Here is a 6,099-nt window from a genome sequence, read left to right as displayed (position 1 = left end):
TCTTGTTTTACAACATTTTTTCTACATTTCACAAGCATTTCATAAATATAGGAATTTGTCACTTTTTGCTGATGTAGTCCGCTCTATGGAGTTAAAATTTTGTAAATATTGGGAAGAGTTGCCTTCTTTATTTCTTTTAACTTCAGTAATGGACCATCGACTTAATTTAACTGGCACAAAAGTTACTGTAAAGGGGATATCAGATTTTTTGAATATAGAATTATCACATATGCATATAGAATCTTTTTTATGTGAAATGTGTAATTATTATGCTGAAAAGTAAGGTCAGCGTAATTCTACTTCCCAAAGTTCTTTTTCAAGAAATATTTCAATAAATTTCGAAAATTTATAGAATTATTTAGATAGCAATACAAGTGTTTCTTCATTTAGTTCTAGTTCTAGTTCATCAACATCTAGAGCGATCAATATTGGTGGTACAAATCTTGAAATTCCTTCTGAGTTAGCTAGGTATATGTGCGTGGATGTTCGTAGTGTGTTGCAACCGAATGAATTACAAGAATTTAGCCTTTTAAATTGGTGGAGATGTAACGAAAGGCAATATCCAATTGTATCAAAAATTGCACGTGATCTACTAACACCTCCAGTGTCTACGGTAGCATCGGAGGCTGCATTCAGTTTAGGTGGTCGAATTTTATCAGATGAACGATCAAGACTAAAAGAAGATATATTGGAGGCTTTGATATACTTGAAGGATTGGGAATGTGCAAAATTATGTGTTCAAGAACATGTTGATAGTATAATGGCCGAAGAGTTGCAGCATATCCAAACATAAGATGTTGTAAGTTTTTAAATTAATTATTTTTCTTTAAAAAATGTATTTTTTAAATTTATTTGATTCACAAAAAATTGTACACGAAATATTTTATTTGTGTACAATTTTAACTCCGCCTACATTGATTGTAGTCGGTCCCAAGCCCGGAAAAATGGGGAGGGTTGTAATTTGTAACTTTTATTTATTTTGTTATTCGTATAAATTACATAATTTTGAAAGTTGTACTTTTATTTAATTTGTAATTTGTATAAATAATAAATGATGCAATTTTTAAATTCTTTCAAAAAATGTGAAAAAAAATGTCATTAAATAATTTCTTTACTTTCTACACTAAACAAATTGCATTACAACAATTGGCATGTGAAAAAAAGTCATTAAAATTTGCAAAAAAAAAAAAAATTTTAAAAATCGAGCCGACTCGGCTCGGATCGTAAAAAGCCCGAGCCAAAGCTCGGGCCGAGCCCTATTTTTTTGGTCGAGCTTTGGCTCGGCTCGACTCGGGCCCAAAAAAAGCCCGCTACGATTTACTCGAGCCGAGCCTGAGCCGAAAATTTCAGCTCGTGAGCCGGCTCTGCTCACTTACATCCCTACTTCGTGGCCAAGGACAGTAGCATGGTTGCATAGTTAAAATTGGTTCTAGACCTAGTTCCTCATTTTGAAAGGTTCGAGCTGATTTAAATCCCGTGCCTAGAGAATACTCATGCAGATGCCCTGTCAAAACTGGCCAACAGCAAGGATTCGGAGCTACTAAAGGTTGGCCCCCATTGAACACTTGTCAAAGCCCTACATATCCGGAGGTGACGAGGTGCTATGGATAGAAGGCACCTCATTATGGATGCAACCCATCATCGCCTATCTAAAGGATCATTCACTACTAGCTTCTAGAAGCAAGGCAAGGAAGTTAAGAAGAAGGGCTGCACACTTTGTCCTACAAGAAGATGTCCTCTACAAAAGAGGCTTCGCCTCGCCACTTCTCCGATGTGTAGGAGGCGAAGAGGCTATGTATATACTCAAGGAAATCCATGAGGGAATCTACGGGAATCACTCCCGAGGAACGGCTCTGGCACACAAAGTACTCCGACCAGGCTACTTCTGGTTGACCCTGAAAATGGATATTGCCAGTTTGTCCAGAAATGTGACAAGTGTCAGCGCTTCTCAAATATTCAAAGGCAGCCTTCTTAGAGCCTCTCCATAGTAACCAGTCCTTGGCCATTCGCCAAATGGGGCATCGATTTCATTGGTCCACTCCCAAAAGGAAGAGGAAGTGCAACTTTTGCCATTGTCGCCATTGACTACTTCACCAAATGGGTCGAAGCTAAACCTCTTGCCAAGATCACTGAGGCGAATACTACAAAATTCATCTTGAAGAACATCATTTGTAGGTTCGGCATTCCCCACTCCTTAGTGTCCGACAACGGGAGATAGTTCGACAACAAGAAAATGCGAGACTTATGTGACGAACTGGGCATAAAGAAGGATTTCTCAACGCCTCATCACCCACAAGAAAACGAGCAAGTTGAGGCAGTAAACAAAACTATCAAGCATACCCTGAAAAGGAAGCTTGACACCTCGAAGGGGGTTTAGGTTGATGAGCTTCCCCACGTCCTCTGGGCCATCAGACGAACTAGCTGAACTGCAACAGGGGAGACACCCTTCTCAATGACCTACGGAGCCGAGGTCATGAGCCCAATTGAGGTAGGAGTCCCATAGCACCGTCGAATACACTTCAATGAGATCAATAACGACGAGGCTCGAATGAGCGAACTCCACCTCCTTAAAGAAATGAGGGATACCTCCCAGGTGAACTTGACAAAGTATCATAGAAAGATGACCCACTATTATAACTCCAAGGTCAGAAATCGGACTCTTCGTCTAGGGGACTTCGTGCTTAGAAGGGTCTTCCAATCATCAAAGCCAACCAGGTCCAGAGTGTTGGGACCGAATTGGGAGGGTCCTTACTGCATCTGCAGGGAATCCTGACCTGGCACTTCTGAAATTGAAGACATGGCAGGAAAAGCACTACCTCATCAATGGAATATCGAACATTTGAGGAAGTACTATCAATGATGAGCTTGTGTTCCGATCCAATCTCAATGTTGTCTAGTAAATGTGTATCATGATCCGATCTCATTTAACTTCCCTATCTTACTAAGTGCTGAAAATGCCTTAGTGAAGAGTGATGTAACTCCTCTAAGTAATGATACTTTAGTTGTTTGTTACATTGGTTAGTAAATTGTTACCTCAGTTCTTCAATATTTTAATTGATCCGATCTTCTGTTATTAACTGGTTATTGGTAAGAGGCGCTTAATGTTTACTTAAGTGGTTGTCATTCATATACTTAAGTGTAAACAGCTCAACACAATAGAAAAGAAGAAGCAACAATACTTGATAAAAAAAAATTCATTTCATTCATTTGGAATTAGATTACAAAAGAGACCGAAACCATTACAAAGATCGATTAACTCTATTCTACTAGGGCATCTTCCACCCCGACCTCCGCCTCGCCTGTCCCAGGGGCCTTTGGAGGGTTCTTTACGAACCTATCAAGCTGACCTCCAATAGGCCCACCGAACTTTTACTCTAATGAAGATATGTCTAGAGTGGGGTGGACCTCTTTTAGCCGCCCCAATAGTCCTTGGGCACTCCAAGATGACCAAAAGTTTGCAAAATCATCGTACATGGGATGCTCTTCGAAGTGGTCAATGAAGTTCTGCACAGCCACCTCCCCTGCCAACTTAAGCTCCTCCCTCAAGGAGGCGATCTCCTCAGCTTGGGCATCCGCCCTCTGCCTCAACTCCGCCTTTTCTTTATTTGAGGCCTCCAGAGCCTCTGTGGCAAGCTGATGGTGCTCGTTTACATGATCCACTCTTCTAGTAATAGCAGTCACCTAGCACTCCACTTCATTGAGCTCCTTCTTCAGCCGCTCTATTTCTCCCTGGCCGGTGGCCAGCTAGGTCTCGACTTCCTTTCTCGCCTTCTTCTCTTTCAAGCCTCCCTCACTGCGTACTCATACTGCATCGCCTCCTCGAGGTGCTTGGCGAGATCTTCCCTCTTAGTATTCAGGTCTTTCACCAAGCCTTCGAGTTGGATGCTCGTGCTGAGAGCCCAGGCTATCCATGCATTGTTCACTGCGACCAAGTCTTAGACGGTGCATGAGGCGGTGTGGTCTCTCCACTCTTCGGTCCAATATTTATTGTGAACCACCTCCACTACAGCCGTCTCCGAAGGAAAAGCCTCCAGCACTTCTTTCACTGGCTCCTCTGAATTGGTGCCCAAAAAGTCCACCTCCTTCGAGGGACGGGCTCTGTTCCTCTTTGACTGCCCCAGCACTTAGGTAATTAGCACAGTGGCTACTGGCAATGTGGTTGGGGCAGGGGAAGCCTCTGATGGGGCAGGCGTCCTCTCCGGGATGGCTACCCACGGTAGGAATGGTAGTCTGCCTCAGAACCGGAGGCGACCTCGCCACAGTTGGGCGCTTCGATGGGGCAACAGGCTTCTTGCCCTTCCGCAGCAAGTTTGCGTCTGGGTCCTCCGCCACCTCCTCCTCAATCGGAGGCTGGAGCCTTTTGCTGGCATCCACAAGATCCTCCATCTGCTTCTTGTACGTCGAGAAGGAGGTCTTCAGGCTCTCGCCTCTGCCATTATCTTCTGGATGTTTTGAAGTCTGGCCTCAGAGGCAGCTTCTTGTTAAAGTTATCTGCAAGGGAACAAGCAAATTAGTACAAGTGTAAAGAGTTTGGAAAGTACTGAAAGGCATTCACTTCGGGACATTTACCTTGAGAGGCCATCAAGTCGTGCATTACGAAGTGGATGTTTTTCCTGATCAGCTGGTGGTATGACCTTTTCTTCGGAGGCAGCTGATAGATAATGCAGATGATGTCGAAGTCATCGGTGGAAAGCTCACACAGAGGAAGAGTACCTTCAAAAGAACACAAATATTAGTTACAATCCGAACCGAAGACGAACAAAGGAAAACACAAAACAACAGCACTCACTAAGTGTTGAATACTTCGTGGGGATCGTAAGAGGCGCCAGGGGTCCCCCTCCATCGTGTCCCATCTCCCGACAGCCTAGCACCATGAGCTCTTCCACTCCTTAATGGAGCTCGACAGATCAAGCACGAATGGAGTGTGGGAAACCCCATGAGGTCAGGTAATACCAGCCCCTAGTCTTACCCCCCCAGCCGCCACCTTGGGGATATAGAGGGTCTGACAAAAAGAGAAGGGCATCTCTACCCCAAGCGATGCCTCTTTCCACAACATCCAGGAGCCCACCATTTAGCTCCAGGAGTCCGGGTTCAATTGGGTAGGAGCTAAGCCATACGACCTAAGTATCATACGGAAGAATGGGTGGATCGGAAGCCTAAAGCCAGCCCTAAGAATCACCTTGCTAATTGCTACGCACCCTAGCCTAGGGTAGCAGGCCCGCTCATCAGGTTCGGGCAGGATCAGATCTACGCTATCAGGGATCCTATATTCAGTCCTAAGTCTTTTCAGGTCGGCACCCTTTAGCTTAGAGGGGTAATCCGATGCTCCCCAATGTACAGATGTGTCTACGGGGCTGTCTGGCCTCTTCCATATGTTCCCCCCCCCCAATTATTGCTTTGGCTATTTCGGAGGAGGATGCTGATAAGTGTGTTTTTACACACTTATTTGGATCATAAACATGACTTAAACATGGATAAAATGGTTGAATTGTGACTTAATCCAGTTAAATTTATGCATTGTAGGTAATTCAATGGAAATTGTGGAATTCAGGAGAAAAGAGCCGAAGAAGGACCAAAACGCAACAATTTGATAGTTCGAGGACCAAAGGTGCAAATATTGAAAAGTTGAGCTAAATGCAAAACGAGAGGGAAGACATGCCAAGTATGAGCTCAATGACAAAGCAAAACGAATGGAAGAAGAAAATATTGAAGAGGGACTGAAATGAAGACAATTGAAAGTTGGAGGACTAAAGCGTAAATACTCAAAAGATATGCCGAATGAGGGGCATAAGAATTGATGGTATCAATCATCAATTGGAAGATAAAATTTGTTGAAAAGATGAAGAAATCGAAGAAAGAAGTCAAGAGAAGCAACAAAGAAGTTCAGGGACCAAATTGAACAAACCACATAGATGGTTACCTCTATGCGACCGCATAGTGTAACCTTCTATGCGGTCGCATAGAGGGCTCCAGGGATTCAATGAGCCCAAACTTTTTGATCTATGCGACCGCATAGATTCCTTCTATGCGGTCGCATAGAAGGATTTTCAACACTCGGGCGCGGTTTTTCGTTTTGGTTGAAACTCCTTCCCTACTTAA

The 6,099-nt window shown here is 43.6% G+C and overlaps 1 protein-coding gene across 1 annotated transcript in view; it reads right to left on the bottom strand.

The window, feature by feature from the left end:
• Positions 1–2,805: 2,805 nt before the first annotated feature.
• Positions 2,806–6,099, bottom strand: part of LOC111405884 (serine/threonine-protein phosphatase PP1 isozyme 1-like) — a gene marked incomplete at its 5' end in the record, with an annotated part of 19,133 nt that continues 15,839 nt past the window's right edge. Inside the window, one exon of the mRNA XM_023034976.1 lies at positions 2,806–2,816. The remainder of the gene's footprint in view (positions 2,817–6,099) is intronic.

Source organism: Olea europaea, chromosome 12 (genome assembly GCF_002742605.1).
Source record: "Olea europaea var. sylvestris chromosome 12, O_europaea_v1, whole genome shotgun sequence".
NCBI classification, from domain to species: domain Eukaryota; kingdom Viridiplantae; phylum Streptophyta; class Magnoliopsida; order Lamiales; family Oleaceae; genus Olea; species Olea europaea.
This window is presented reverse-complemented; position numbering and strand designations above follow the sequence as displayed.